Genomic DNA, 17,168 nt, shown 5'->3' with positions numbered 1-17,168 from the left:
GAAGTTTCCAGGCCAGGGGTTGAATCGGAGTTGCAGCCGATGGCCTTCACAACAGCCACAGTAACATAGGATGTAGGATCTGATCCATGTCTGTGACCTACACTGCACCTCATGGCAATGCCAGATCCTTAACCCACTGAGTGAGGCCAGGGAAGGGATCGAACCCGAACCCACATCCTCGTGGATACTAGTTGGGCTCGTTACCACTACTGAGCCAAAATAGGAACTCCAGAATTGTATTCTTTGAAACTACTTAAAAAGGGGAAATCTAAAAGAATAAACTTAACAGTTGATTTGATGAGATTGTTTAGGTTCAAAATGAAGTGACTAGTGAAGCCATATTTATACGTATCAACTAAATACACAGCTCTTATTATCTGTACTAATAAGCATCCAATGAAGCAGTTCTAAAAACTCACAGAAAATGAGTTGAAGACACAAAAGTCATTTTTTAAATCTATAATGGCCTCATTTTTAAGGATAAATGAGTCTCACAGTATTTTACAAAATTGTCTTATGTTTCCTGCTAAATTATTTTGAAGCATAAATAAGCATAAAATGATATTATCAATTTCTTTACAGATACTTTAAACATAGTCTTATAAAAATGTATCCAGCAAAGTTCCAACATGTCTACTGAAATGCATTCATAGATTTTTTTTTCAGAAGAACTTAATCTATGAGACTTGAAGGAGAATCATGCACTATTAGGAAAATATTTTTAAGCTTTTTACTACAGACATTGCAACAAGTATGTGAAGTGGACAGGCAGTGATGAAAATACAACTAGTACTGTTACCTCATGATATACCCTAGAGATAATTCAAGAGTGCACATCCAAGATATTAGTAAATAGAAGTCTAATATCATACGAAATCTTAATGATATAACTAGGAAAGGGAAGGAGTATCACAGATTTTGCAATAATTTTTGTACAATGCATTAGAGTACAATATAAAATCTCTTACTTGTAAAACATTGGAAAAGTACATAATATGGAAAGAACAGTTAAAGTTTTGTCATCATTAAATATGTTGGCAAAGATCTAATGATGGCTGTGAGTGAGGACAATGGCAAAGAATATAGGAATAGTAGTTTTCTAACAGCTGTAGCAGAAATATGCATATAGGTTTTATATCATTGTTTGGAAGACATAAATATGCTAGTCCTTAAGATGCATCATCTTTCATAATAGTGATAGATAAATGTCATAAAAATGATATATGTTATTACATCTGATCTTTAAATTGCAGACTTTTCAGAACTATTTGTAGTGATGCAGCAATGAGATTTAAAACAGATTTTTTTTTTAAAAGAATGGAAATTGACTATTCCATGACAAGGTGTTAGTACAAATACTTCAAGTAAACAAGAAACACTTGTTTTTTTAATACAGCAACATTGTTAACTAAAATTAGCTCAGATATAACATTGCTTCCCTCTCATATATATCTTGATAAATTTGGAGTAAGCAAGAGAAGCTCTATTTAGCAGTTTATCAAAGGCTTTGTACATACTGAGAATTGAAGACAAAGTATCAGCAATCAAAACAGAGCTTTAAAGTTATTATTGGAGATGCAAACTATATATATGTGTGTGTGAGAAAGACTTGAAACTTTGATATAGAGTGATGTGGCTAAATTTAGAAACTGACATTATTGAACACAATGTATAAAAGGTCTGTTCGAAAATTACTTTCCAAAGAATGATAATTTAAAATGGATGAGGAACTGTTCATCAGCCAATTTCAACTTGAACACTTAACAATTAAGGATTAAGAGCAGATGTTGGATAATGTTCGTGATTCAACCTTGAAACAATTTTCTACTACTTCTCTTTTAGTCTTCCAGATGAGTTAAACTGAAGAGCATCACAAAATTTCAGGATGAGCTGTTAAAAAACTATTGTCATTTGCAATTGTTCTATGTGATGCAAAATTGTTTTTACCTATTGCAATCCAAAATAAAACAAATAATTTGGATGTTGAAGCTGATATAATGTTGCTGGTTCTCATTTACAATCTCTACTTACAAATTTTTGTGTTGAAGATAAATAAAACTTATTGATTGCCTTTAGGGTAAATACTATATTTTAAGAAAAAGGCATACGTATAAATTACAAACTTATGTATTCACTGTTTGTGGTTCTATGTTAATTTTCATTTGGAGAAAAAAGTTCATCTGCTAAAAATGTTTGAAAAGTAGGATCTAGATGTCCTATTCAAGTATTAAGGTAAAGGATATGGCTCTAATTTTCTCATTTAAAATATAGTGATCATAGTATTTAACTGCCAGGGTTGTAAGAATTAAAGATAATATGTGAAATGTTTACAGATAACTTATGAAGCAAAATAGAAGCACTCAGCACAGTGTCTGTCCCAAAATAGTCATGCTATAAATTGTTAATTTTATTACTCAAAGAAGTAAGTAATAAATGTGAATGAAAGAGAAACGATTTCTTGGAGCACACTGGACTATTTAGAAATTTCTAGCTTCCACATCACAACTCAGCTACTGATATTTTTTAACTTGGATTTTGTCACAGTTCCTTTTGAAAATCTGACAAGAACCATGGATTTGCTCCCACTAATATAAACTTTTGTTCCAGTCTTCACAGTTTTCCCATACAACCTAATCTATTCATAGAGTCTGGATTAAGGTCCATTCCTGGAGTTCCTGTTGTGGCTCAGGGGTAATGAACCCAATTAGTATCTATGAGGATGAGGGTTTGATTCTTGGCCTCGCTCAGCTGGTTACGGATACGGCATTGCTATGAGCTGTGGTGTAGGTCGAAGATGTGGCTCAGATCTAGTGTTCCTGTGGCTGTGGTGTAGGCTGGCAGCTGCAGCTCCGATTCAACCCCCCCAGCCTCGGAACTTGCATATGCTGCAAGTACAGCCCTAAAAAGACAAAACAAAAACAAAAAAAAACATTCCTCAGGTTTGGTATTTAGTATTTAGAGATTGTAATGATACCATTAGTTCTTCAATGATATAAACCCAGGATTTTTTTTTCTCAGCTAATAATTGACAATCACAACAACTATAAGATTTCTGAATTCGTCACATTGATTTATTATTTTTTTGTTTGTACAGAACATTCTTATGACCACTAAATTGGATCCAAGTTCAGATTTTTGCATAGTCTCTTGTCTTAAAGTGGAGAAGATAGCTATGAAAGAACTGACTTCCCTTTGTTCTAGTGATGAGCCTATAATTTTCAAAAATTCCTTCCCCAAGCTATGGACTATACTCAGAAATCGAGACATGTCATGGATAAGCAAAAACTAAAGGAGTGATGCAAATGAGCTGAAATGATGTAATTAGATCACTAATTTCTTTTTACCAAAATTATACATTTTGTTAAGTGGGCCACAGGGAATGTAACTTATTCTTTTTATATTTTGAATGTTTTTAAAAGGTTTTTTTTTCACATTAAAACCAAAATTACCCCTTTTCTTTCTTCTAAAAAAATAAAAGATGTGGATGATTAGGATTACAGTACATCAGTTAGCGTCTGTTCTCTTCATAATATATCATATGTCAAAACTTCTCTCTTTAAAATAACAAAAATGACCTTTTGGTGCCATAAGCTCTGGCTGACCTTTTAGTAGCCATAACAGTGGCAGAGAAACAATAAAGATACATCAAGCAAGAGTTCCATCTTGCCACTGGACTACCCAGGGCATGAACCAGAGTATTGTATGGAATTTGTGCTCCTAAATTTGTAAGTAAAAATTAACAAAAAGACTTTCTATTATGAGAATCAACTTCATGACCTTGAAGTGGTATTTAAGGATTTCAGTTAACATAAAGCTTACAGCAGTCTGCACTTTAGAGAAAATGCCATTTTCGGAATATACTTTAGTGAGTGATATAAATATCAACGTTTTGAAAGCTACATATATAGCTTAAAGGAAATTTATTAATGGAAAATAGAGTTTAAACACAAGCCTAGTATGGCTTAATTTAGAAAATAATTTAATAGAGAATAAGTGTTTTTTATTTGGCTTCTTCTCATTAATTAAAATGTTAACATCAGCTTGTCACAGAGGAACTATTTCTTTTCAAAGGACTTGGAACCACACACTGGCTGATGTTTGAAATCCTGTATCTATATGATTTATCTGGAGGGCACCATTTGAACATTTATTATCTTTGCTGTCCAGAGTTTCTAATTTTGTTTATGTTTTTCGTGAAGTGTGGAATCGCAATTATGAATTTATATAAACCTAAGCTCAGTAGTTAAATAAGATGAAAGACCAGAATTACTTCAGTACATTCCAGTGTGTGCAAATTGGGATTCTGGTTACAATGAAGCTCCAGCTTCTAGTTAAGTTGTTTGGGCAGCCAGAATGGGCAGGAAGGAGGATGGCTTCATCAAAGAGGACTGGGTCTGTGCAAGGGAATTTGGCACATTCAAGAACAATGAGTTCAGCTCTTCAAATAAGGTTGCAGTAAGCTCTTCTTTTCCTGATATTATTTGTTCATTGATAGACATTTGTGATCATTTCTCTCCTGGTTATTTTTGCTATAATCTTTTAATTTTAAGAAAAACTTATTTGTGTTAAAAAAAATAACCAAAGTTTAAAGCAAAATAATTTGGAATCTCTTTTAAAAATAATGGGATAATTGTTCAATTCTCTCTTGAAAATTTGTATTTAAAGAAGCCTTCAAAGCAATAAGTTCTTATTTATAGATATTTTCTTCATACAATTAAAATTTGGAATTAAGTTTACAGTAACTTTCATTATGGGACTTATTTATTTGTTTTTATTTTTATTTTTATTTTTTGGTTTTTGTCTTTCCAGGGCCGCACCCGTGGCATATGGAGGTTCCCAGGGTAGGGGTCAAATCTTAGCTATAGCTGCTGGCCAACACAACAGCCACAGCAATGCAGAATCTGAGCCACATCTGCAACCTACACCACAGCTCGCAGCAACAGTGGATCCTTAACCCACTGAGCGAGGCCAGGGATCAAACCTGCGTCCTCATGGATGCCAGTCAGATTTGTTTCCCCTGAGCCATGATGGGAACTCCCCCCAGGGGACTTCTTGTAAGTAACTCTTGGCTTCATTCATTTCTTCAACGGACATTCTGTTAAATATCTACTATGCACTGGGCTCTAAGTTTTTGGAAACAAAAATGAATAAAACAAAGACAACTCTCAGAACAAATCATGTTGAATTGTGCTGTATCTCTGTTTCCTCTCCAGTTTGGCTACATCATGTTAAAATGATTGGTGGAGCTCACAAAAACTGTCCTTTAAAACACATCATTTGTGGGAGGGCATGGGGGGTGGGAAAGAAAACTGCATAAGCAATCTATTTAGTAGCTTTGAATAGAAGCAATTTTAAAAGTGTCACTAGTTTTCCCCTTCATACTGCCTTTTCTTGATGTCACCCTTTCTCTTCTGCACTTGTCTCTCTTTCAGGGTCCTGGTGAGACAACCTCTTGCAAATAGCATCCTCTTCCCCAGTTGTTAGTCTGCAAGTGGAAGTTTCTGAGGCACTTATTGCTGGTACCACTCATCTGATATTTGTTATATGCTATCGTGAGTTATCTTGATTTAGTGTTTGCCCTAATTTTGTGATCAGAATCAAATTCTGCAAGGAAACTTCCATATTTTCAAGGGTTTTGCACTCCTAATAAGGTGTCCTGATCTTTTGGACAGCTTGGGAAGTGGTTGTGATGATATTTTTCATTATATGTTGCCAGATACATTGCCTTGTTTATTGCTGATTATTGACCATCTTCTTTTATCCTAATGCATAACACACATCATCATTAGAGGGAGTGAAATGAGTAAATATCAAAATCTTGGGAAGGCTCAAGTGATAAAAATAACGATAGCTTCTACCTCAGGAAACACAGACGGTATGATACAGGGAATGACATAATGAATTTCAGGATAGGAATCAATTTTAAGTGGCATCCAAATTAGAAACTGTTCTCTTCCTACGAAAATTCAGGAAAGCTTAAGAAACCCATCATGCTTCAGTTGCAAAAGTCCCAAGTTTATGTTTTTCTAATCTGTTTTCTAAATGGCAATCCCTTTAAAGCAGAAATCTGAGACTTGCAACCTTCTGCTTAAAAACCATTTCGTGACCCCCTTGCACTCACTATGAAGCTCAAACTCGTTAATGCATCATATGCAAGACTACTTATAACTGTTTCCCAACCAACTCTAGCTTTCATTTTTGTATTTTTTTTCTCCATAATATTTGATGGGCAAATTGAATTATTGGCTCCCTACAAGATTGCCTATCTCTTCTTCTGGGCCTCTGAAAGTGATACTTCCTTTTGTAATAGCCTTCCTTTTCTTTGGGTAGATAAGTCTTTTTGAACTCTTTTATGAAACCTTCCTTTCCCTGCTGTCCGTTCCCCTCTGTGCCCCCACAGCAACCTATGCGAAATATGCTTAGTATGACTCAGCTACTCAACTCCAGGACCACTGCTAGAATCTTAGTCTATTCAAATTGCACTATGGGGAACCATGCACCTAGAATAAATTATCAATTTTATACAGCTCTGAGGCCATGTCTATGTCATAGTTCCAACCTAACCTACTGCATTTTTTTTCTTACTAGTTTTCACACCGTCTATCCTGAGACCAGGGTTCTATAAGTATGGTCTTAGTGTGCCATATAGGTTTACTTATAAAAACTGAAAACTGCCTACACTGGCCCTACAGACTCACAGTTGCCAGTCATGGGGTCTGAGTAGCTGTTTTTATTTATTTATGTATTTATTCATTTATTTATTTATTTCATTACTCAAATCAATTTATCACATCTATAGTTGTATAATGATCATCACAGTCCAATTTCATAGGATTTCCATCCCACAATCCAAGCACATCCCCCCAACACCCAGACTGTCTCCTCTGGAGACCATAAGTTTTTCAATGTCTGTGAGTCAGCATCTGTTCTGCAAAGAAGTTCAGTCTGTCCTTTCTTCAGATTCCACATGTCAGTGAAAGCATTTGATGTTGGTGTCATTGTATGGCTGACTTCACTTAGCGTGATAATTTCTAGGTCCATCCATGTTGCTAAAAATGCTGGTATTTTGTTCCTTTTAATGGCTGAAGAATATTCCATTGTGTATATGTACCACCGCTTCTTCATCCGCTCCTCTGTCGATGGACATTTAGGTTGTTTCCATGTCTTGGCTATTGAAAATAGTGTTGCATCAGAGTAAATGTGTCTTTATGAGTCATGGTTTTCTCTGGGTAGATGCCGAGGAGTGGGATTGCTGGATCAAATGGTAGTTCTATGTTTAGTTTTCTGAGGAATCTCCATACTGTTTTCCACAGTGGTTGCACCAATTTACAATCCCACCAACAGAGTAGTAGGGTACCTTTTTCTCCACACCCTCTCCAGCACTTATTGTTTATAGACTTTTCGATGATGGCCATTCTGACTGGTGTAAAGTGGTACCTCATAATGGTTTTGATTTGCACTTCTCTAATGAGTGATGTTGAACATCTTTTCATGTGTTTTTTGGCCATCTGTATGTCTTCTTTGGAGAACTGTCTGTTTAGATCTTCTGCCCATTTTTTGATGGGGTTGTTTGGTTTTTTGGTATGGAGCTGCAGAAGGTGTTTATAAATTTTGGAGATGAATCCCTTGTCAGTTGAATCACTTGCAAAGATTTTCTTCCATTCTGTGGGTTGTCTTTTCGTTTTGTTTAGAGTTTGCTTTGCTGTGCAGAAACTTTTAAGTTTGATTAGGTCCCATTTGTTTATTTTTGTTTTTGCTTTCATTACTCAAAGAGCTGGATCTGAGAAGATGTTGCTGTCGTTTACGTCAGAGTGTTTGGCCTACGTTTTCTTCTAAGAGTTTTATAGTGTCTGATCTTATATCTAGGACTTTAATCCACTTTGAGTTTATTTTTGTGTATGGTGTTAGGGAGTGTTCTAATTTCATTCTTTTCCATGTGGCTGTCCAGTTTTCCCAGCACCACTTATTGAACAAGCTGTCCTTTCTCCATTGTATATTCTTGCCTCCTTTGTCATACATTAGTTGGCTGTAGGTGCGTGGGTTGAATTCTGGGCTTTCTATCCTGTTGCACTGATCTGTATTTCTGTCTTTGTGGCAGTACCATGAAGTTTTGATGATTGTTGCTTTGTGGTATAGTCTGAAGCCTGGGAGCCTGATTCCTCCAGCTCCATTTTTCTTTTTCAGGATGTCTTTGGCTATTCTGGGTCTTTTGTGCTTCCAAACAAACTTTAAAATATTTTGTTCAAGTTCTGTGAAGAATATCCTTGGTAATTTGATAGGGATTGCCTTGAATCTGTAGATTGCCTTAGGTAGTATAGTCATTTTGATAATATTAACTCTTCCAATCCAAGAGCATGGTATGTCTTTCCATCTGTGTCATCTTTGATTTCTTTCATCAGTGTCTCATAGTTTTCAGAATATAGGTCTTTTGTCTCTTTAGGTAGGTTTACTCCTAGGTATTTGGTTCTTTTGGATGCAAGGTAAACAGGATTGCTTCCCTAATTTCTCTTTCTGATATTTCATTGGTAGTGTATAGAAATGCCATCGATTTCTGTGTATTAATTTTGTATCCTGTGGCTTTGCCAAATTCGTGGATGATCTCTAATAACAGTTTTCTGGTAGAGTCTTTAGGATTCTCTAGGTATAGTATCATGTCATCTGCAAATAGTGATAGTTTTACTTCTTCTTTTCCAATTTGGATTCCTTTTATTTTTTTTACTTCTCTCATTGCTGTGGCTAGAACTTCCAAAACTGTGCTGAATAGTAGTGGCAGAGTGGACATCCTTGTCTTGTTCCTGATCTCAGCGGGAATTCTTTCAGCTGTTCACCATTGAGAATGAAGTTCGCTGTGGGTTTGTCATATATGACCTTTATTATGTTGAGATATGTTCGCACTATATCCACTTTCTGAAGGGTTTTTTATCAGAAATGGGTGTTGGATTTTGTCAAAGGCTTTTTCCGTGTCTATTGAGAGGATCATATGGTTTTTATTCTTCAGTTTGTTAATGTGGTGTATCACACTGATGGATTTGTGGATATTGAAGATCCCTTGCATCCCTGGGATAAATCCCACTTGATCATGACGTACAATCCTTTTAATGTATTGTTGGATGTGGTTTGCTAGTATTTTGTTGAGGATTTTTGCATCGATGTTCATCAGTGAAATTGGCCTGTAGTTTTCTTTTTTTGTAGTATCCTTGTCTGGTTTGGGTATCAGGGTGATGGTGGCCTCATAGAATGAGTTTGGGAGTATCCCTTCCTCTGCAATTTTTTGAAATAGTTTCAGAAGGAGAGGTGTTAGCTCTTCTCTAAATGTTTGATAGAATTTGCCTGTGAAGCCATCTGGTCCTGGACTTTTGTTTGTTGGAAGTTTTTTAATCACAGTTTCAATTTCAGTTCTTATGATGGGTCCATCCATCTTTTCTATTTCATCTTGGTTTAGTCTTCGAAGATTGTACTTTTCTAAGAATGTATCCATTCTTCTAGGTTTTCCATTTTATTGGCACATAGTTGCCTATAGTAGTCTCTTATGATCCTTTGTATTTCTGTGATGTCCGTTATTACTTTTCCTTTTTCATTTCTAATTTTATTGATTTTCATTTCTAATTTCTCTCTTTTTTGCTTGATAAGTCTGGCTAGGGTTTATAAATTTTGTTGATCTTTTCAAAGAACCAGCTTTTCGTTTCATTGATCTTTTCTATGGTTTTCTTTGTTTCTATTTCATTGATTTCTGCTCTGATCTTTATGATTTCCTTCCTTCTACTAACTTAAGGTTTTGTCTGTTCTTCCCTCTTGAACTGCTTTAGATGTAAAGTTAGGTTGTTTATTTGAGCTTTTTCTTGTTTCCTGAGGTGGGCTTGTATTGCTATAAACTTTCCTCTTAGAACGGCTTTTGCTGTATCCCATAGGTTTTGGAGTGTTGTATCTTCATTGTCATTTGCTACTAGGTATTTTTTAATTTCCTCTTTGATTTCTTCAGTGATCCATTGGTTGTTTAATAGCATGTTGCTGAGTCTCCACGTTTGCGTTTTTTGCAGATTTTTTTCTTGTTGTTGATTTCCAGTCATATAGTGTTGAGGTTGGAAAAGATGCTTGATATGTTTTCTTAAAGTTACCAAGGTTGGATTCGTAGCCCAGGATGTGATCAGTCTTAGAGAATGTTCCATGTGCACTTGAGAAGAATGCATATTCTGTGGCTTTTGGATGGAATGTCCTATAAATATCTATTAAGTCCATCTGGTTTAATGCATCATTCATGGCCTGTGTTTCCTTAATTGATTTTGTGTCTGGATGATGTGTCCATTGCTGTAAGTGGGGTGTTAAAGTCCCCCACTATGATTGTGTTATTGTTGATTTGTCCTTTTAAGGTTGTTAGCAGTTGCCTTATATATTGTGGTGAACCTATGTTGGGTGCGTAGATATCTAAAATTGTTATATCTTCTTCCTGGATTGATCCTTTGATCATTATGTAATGACCTTCTTTGTCCCTTAAGATATTCTTCATTTTAAAGTCTATTTTTTCTGTTATGAGTATTGCTACTCTAGCTTTCTTTTGATACCCGTTTGCATGAAATATTTTCTTCCATCCTCTCACTTTCAATTTGTATGTGTCCCTAGAAGTGAAGTGGGTCTCTTGAAGACAGCACATATATGGATCTTGTTTTTGTATCCATTCAACCAGTCTGTGTCTTTTGGTTGGGGCATTTAGTCCATTAACATTTAAAGTAATTATTGATATGTATGTTCTTATTGCCATTTTATTAATTGCTTTGGATTTGTTTTTGTTGCTCTTTTTTCTTCCCTTCATTTCTTGTTCTCTCTTCTGGTTTGATGACTATCTTTAGTGTTATATTTGAGTTGATATTTCATATTTGTCATCAATTGTAGATTTTTGGTTTGCAGTTACTCTGAAATTTTGATGTTAGAGTCTATATGTATATAAGGTTGTTTTAAGTTGTTGTTCTCTTAATTGCAAGTTCATCTCCAGTGTCCTGCATTTGTACCCACCTCTTCTCTTGATTTCTGATTTTGGTGGCATTATTGTGCACGATTTCATATCTTTACTGTATATATACCTTTACTGGTGAGCCTTGTCATTTGTGGTATTTTTGCTTCCTGTTGCTTTTTTTACTTTTCTGCCTAGAGAAGTCCCTTTAGTATTTGTTGTAAGGCTGGGTTCCTGTTGCTGAATTATCTCAGCTTTTGCTTATCTGTGAAGGTTTTGCTTTCTCCTTCAAATCTGAATGAGAGCCTTGCTGGGTAAAGTAATCTTGGTTGGAGGTTTTTTCCTTTCATCATGTTAGGTGTATCATGCCACTCCCTTCTGGCCTGCAGAGTTTCTGCTGACAAATCTGCTGATAACCTTATCGGGGTTGACTTGTATGTTGTTTCTTTGGCCTAATTGCTTTCTTTTTTTTTTTTTCATTCAACATATGCTTTTATTTTATTTATTTTTTTTATTATATGCCGCTGTACAGCATGGGGATCAAGTTATTGTTACATGTATACATTTTTTCCCCCACCCTTTGTTCTGTTGCAATATGAGTATCTAAACATAGTTCTCAATGCTACTCAGCAGGATCTCCTTGTAAATCTATTCTAAGTTGTATCCAATAACCCCAATCTCCTGACCCCTCCCACTCCCTCCCTCTTCCGTCGGGCAGCCACAAGTCTATTCTCCAATTTCATGATTTTCTTTTCTGTGGAGATGTTCATTTGTGCTGGATATAGATTCCAGTTATAAGTGATATCATATGGTATTTGTCTTTGTCTTTCTGACTCATTTTACTTAGTATGAAAGTCTCTAGTTCCATCCATGTTGCTGCAAATGGCATTATGTCATTCTTTTTTATGGCTGAGAAGTATTCCATTGTGTATTTATACCATCTCTTCCGAATCCAATCATCTGTTGATGGGCATTTGGGTTGTTTCCATGTCCTGGCTATTGTGAATAGTGCTGCAATGAACATGTGGGTGCACGTGTCTCTTTTAAGGAGAGTTTTTTCCAGATATATGGCCAAGAGTGGGATCGTGGGGTCATATGGAAGTTCTATGTATAGATTTCTAAGGTATCTCCAAACTGTTCTCCAAAGTGGCTGTATCAGTTTACATTCCCACCAACAGTGCAGGAGGGTTCCCTTTTCTCCACAGCCCCTCCAGCACTTGCTATTTGTGGATTTATTAATGATGGCCATTCTGACTGGTGTGAGGTGGTATCTCGTGGTAGTTTTGATTTGCATTTCTCTAATAATCAGGGATGTTGAGCATTTTTTCATGTGTTTGTTGGCCATCTGTGTATCTTCTTTGGAGAAATGTCTATTCAGGTCTTTTGCCCATTTTTCCATTGATTGATTGGCTTTTTTGCTGCTGGGTTGTATAAGTTGTTTATATATTCTAGAGATTAAGCCCTTGTCAGTTGCATCATTTGAAACTGTTTTCTCCCATTCTGTAAGTTGTCTTTTTGTTTTCTTTTTGGTTTCCTTTGCTGTGCGAAAGCTTTTCAGTTTGATGAGGTCCCATGGGTTTATTTTTGCTCTAATTTCTATTGCTTTGGGAGACTGACCTGAGAAAATATTCATGATGTTGATGTCAGAGAGTGTTTTGCCTATGTTCTCTTCTAGGAGTTTGATGGTGTCCTGTCATATATTTAAGTCTTTCAGCCATTTGGAGTGTATTTTTGTGCATGGTGTGAGGGTGTGTTCTAATTTCATTGCTTTGCATGCAGCTGTCCAGGTTTTCCCATTTGATGTTCTTGCCTCCCTTGTCAAAGATTAATTGACCATAGGTGTCAGAATTTATTTCTGGGTTTCCTATTCTGTTCCATTGGTCTGTCTGTCTGTTTTGATACAAGCACCGCACTGTTTTGATGACTGTGGCTTTGTAATATTGCTTGAAGTCTTGGAGAGTTATACCCCCTGTTTGGTTTTTGTTTCTCAGGATTGCTTTGGCGATTCTGGGTCTTTTGTGGTTCCATATACATTTTTGGATTGTTTGTTCTAGTTCTGTGAAAAATGTCCTGGGTAATTTGATAGGGATTGCATTGAATCTGTAGATTGCTTTGGGTAGTATGGCCATTTTTACAATATTGATTTTTCCAATCCAGGAACATGGAATATCTTTCCATTTCTTTACATCTTCTTTGATTTCTTTGATTAAAGTTTTATAGTTCTCGGCATATAAGTCCTTTACCTGCTTGGTCAGGTGTATTCCGAGGTATTTGATTTTTTGAGGTGCAATTTTAAAAGGTATTGTATTTTTGTATTCCTTTTCTAATATTTCATTGCTGGTATACAGAAATGCAACTGATTCTGAATGTTAATCTTATATCCTGCTACTTTGCTGAATTTATGAATCAGTTCAAGTAGTTTTGGGGTTGAGTCCTTGGGGTTTTCTATGTATAGTATCATGACGTGATACTAGTTGCTTTCAATATTTTCTCTTGGTCTTTAATTTTGGTCAGTTTGATTAATATGTGTCTTGGGGTGTTCCTCCTTGGGTTTATTTTATATGGTACTCATTGTGCTTCCTGGATTTGAGTGGTTGGTTCCTTTCCTATGTTAGGGAAATTTTTGGCTATTACCTCTTGGAATATTTTTTGTCCCCTTCTCTCTCTCTTATCCTCCTGGCACCCCTATAATATGGATATTGGTGTGTTTAATGTTGTCCCAGAGTTCTCTGAGACTCTCTTCATTTGTTTTCAATCTTTTTTCTCTTTTCTGTTCCGCTTTCGTAATTTCCACTAATCTGTCCTCCACCTTGCTTATTTGTTCTTTTGCCTCCTGTATTCTTCTTTTAGCTGCTGCTAGTGAATTTTTATTTCAGTTACTGCATTTTGCATCTCTTCTTGTTTAAGTTTTATATCTTGTATTTCTTTGCTCAGTGTTTCCTGTAAGTTATCCATCTTTGCCTTCAGTTTATTTCCAACGTCTTGCATCATCTTCAGCATCAATAGTCTAAAGTTTTTTCCTGGAGGCTGAGAATCTCCTCATTGTTTAGCTGATTTTCTGTTTTTTTTTCTTTCTCCCTCATCTAAGTTAAGTTCTCTTTTCATTTTTATAGGCTTTTGGTGTCGTGACCTTTTACAGCCTCTTACTTCTGGTGTCTTCCCCCCTTGTGGCTGAAGTTGGTACAGGGGCTTGCTGTAGGCTTCCTGAGGGGAGGGGCTGATGCCTGCCCACTGGTAGGTGGAGCTGATTCTAATCCCTCTGGTGGGTGGGGCTTTGGATGGGATTAGAGCTGGCTTTGTGCCTGAGGGGTCTTTAGGCAGCCTGTTTACTGAGTTGTGGGGCTGTGACCTTGCCTGGATTGTTGTTTGCCCTGGTGCTTCTCGGTACTGATGGGTGGGGCCAGATTTTTCCAAAATGGCCACCTCCAGAGAAAGGCACAGCTGCTGAATATTCCTGAGAGCTTTGCTTCCAGTGCCCTTCCGTCACAACAAGCCACATTCACCCTTGTTTTCCCAGGAAGTCCTCCAAGAACTGCAGTCAGATTTGACCCAGATTCCTATGGAGACTTTGCTTTGCCCTGGGACCCAGTGCACGTGAAAGTCTGTGTGTGCCTTTTAAGAATGGTGTCTCCATTTCCCCCAGTCCCGTGGAGCTCCTGCACACAAGCCCTGCTGGCCTTCAGTGCCAAATGCTCCAGGGGCTCTTTCTCCCAGTGCCAGATCCCCACACATGGGCGTTTGATGTAGGGCTCAGAACTCTCACTCCTGTAGGTGAGTCTCTGTGAACCAGTTAGTTTCCAGTCTGTGGAGCTTCCCACCTGGGAAGTATGGGGTTGTTTATATTGTGTAATCACCCCTCCTACCTCTTGATGTGGTCTCCTGTTTGTCTTATGGAGTAGGGTATCTTTTTTAAGGTTTCCGGTCCAGTTGGTTGAAGATTGCTCAGCCTTTAGTTGTGAATTTTGTTGTTTTTAGGAGAGAAGTTGAGCTCCAGTACTTCTATTCCTCCATCTTAATCCCATCTCTGAGTAGCTGTTTTTAAAATAGGGTATTCAGGATATTCCTTTGCCACCTATAGTTTGGTAGTTGACTTGAAACTTCTTGAAGGCACCAGCTGTGTCCTAGTCACCTTTTATATTCAACACATATACACATATTCTAGAATGCAGAAGCATTTAATATATTTTTAATGAATATATATATTCCTAAATAGGGGAATAACCCTGTATTCTGCAACCTTGCTGCAGTCATTTATTAGTTACAGGAGGCTTTTTTGTCAGTTCTTTGGGATTTTCAACATACTTGATTTTGGCATCTGCAAACAAAGTTTTATTTCTTCCTTCCCAGTCTGTATGCTTTGCTTTTCTCATCTTGTTACATTAAATAAGATATTCAGTGTGATGTTGAATAGGAGTAGTGAGAGGGGACATCCTTGCCTTGTTTTCAATTTAGAGCAAAGTCTCTAGTTTTTCATCATTAATTATGATGGTAACTGTATGCCGGTTTTCACAGATATTCATTATCAAGTTGAAGAAATTCTCCTCTGTTCCTAGTTTCCTAAGTATTTTTTTTAAATCCTAATGAGGAGTTCCTACTGTGGCTCAGTGGTTATGAACCTGACTAGTATCCATGAGGACATGGGTTCGACCCCTGGCATTGCCTCAGTGGGTTAAGGATCTGGTGTTGCCATGAGCTGTAGTGTAGGCCGCACACGTGGCTCGGATCCCAAGTTGCTGTGGCTGTGGTGTAGGGTGAAAGCTACAGCTCTGAGTAGACCCCTAGCTTGGAAACTTCCATATGCTGTGGGTATGACCCTAAAAATACAAATAATAAAAAAAAATCCTGAATGCGTGTAGCATTATGTCAGATGCTTTTGATGCTTCTATTGATAGGATAATATGATTTTTCTTCCCAGAATGTTGATGTGGAGGATTGCACTAAATTAGTCTTGTATACATGGAAAAATACCCCACTTGGTCATGGTGTATAATTATTTTACCCATTATTGAAATCCATTTGCTAATATTTTGCTGAGGATTTTTATATTCTTATTCACAAGGCATATCGATATGTAATCTTGTAATTTTCCTTTCTTTTCATGCCTTTGCTTGGTTTTGGTATTAGGGTAATTGGTCTCAGCATGATTTAGGAAATAATCCTTTTGCTTCTATTTTCTGCAGTAGACTATGTGGAATTGGTGTCATTGTATCACAAATATTTGGTAGATTTCATCAGTGAATTAAATCTGGACCTGGTGCTTTTTTGTTTATGAAGGTTACTAATTATTGATTTAATTTCTCTAATAAATATAGGCTTATTCAGATTATTTCTCCTTGTGCAAATTTTGGTAAATTATCTTTCAAGGAATCAGTCTACTTCATCTAGGTTTTCTGATATATGGCCATATAATTATTGATAATATTCCTTTATTAGCCTTTTAATATCCATAGGGCAGTAGAAATGACCTCTCTCATTTATTTCTGATATTTGTAAATTGTCTTCTCTTTTTTCCCCTTGGTTATTCTGGATACAATTTAATCAATTTTACTGATCTTTAAAAAAAACAAAACAGCTTTTGGTTTTACTGATTTTCTATGATTGATTTTGTCTTCAATTTCATTGATTCTTGTTCTAATTTGTATTATTTCTTTTCTACTGCTTACTTTTCTTTTCTTTCTTTCTTTTTTTGCAGGGGGGGGGCACACCAATGGCATATTCAACCCCAGGGTAGGGGTCAAATCAGAACTGCGGCTGCCAGCCTGAACCACAGCCACAGCAATGCCAGATCTGAGCCAATCTGTGATCTACACCACACCTCAGGGCAGTGCTGGATACTTAACCTACTGAGAGGGGCCAGGGATTGAACCTGCATCCTCATGGATAGTAGTTGGTTTCATTACCCCTGAGTCCCAGTGGGAACTCCCTGATTACTTGGTTTTAATTCGTTCTTTTTTTCTAGTTTACTAAATAGCTGCTGAAATTCTTATTTTTGGATATTCATTTTCATATATATTTTCAATTTTATAAATTTTTCTTGGAGCACTTCTTTCACTCTATCTTACAAAATTTGATAAGTTATACTTCATTTTTATTTAGTAAAATATTTTAATATTTCTATTCAGCCTTCATTTCTCCATGTAGTATTTAGGAGTGTGTTATTTAATCTCAAAATACTTGGGGATCTTCCACTATCTTGCTATCTTTTTGTTAGTGATATCTCGTT

Source organism: Phacochoerus africanus, chromosome 1 (assembly GCF_016906955.1).
Source record: "Phacochoerus africanus isolate WHEZ1 chromosome 1, ROS_Pafr_v1, whole genome shotgun sequence".
In the NCBI taxonomy this organism is placed as follows: domain Eukaryota; kingdom Metazoa; phylum Chordata; class Mammalia; order Artiodactyla; family Suidae; genus Phacochoerus; species Phacochoerus africanus.
This window is presented reverse-complemented; position numbering follows the sequence as displayed.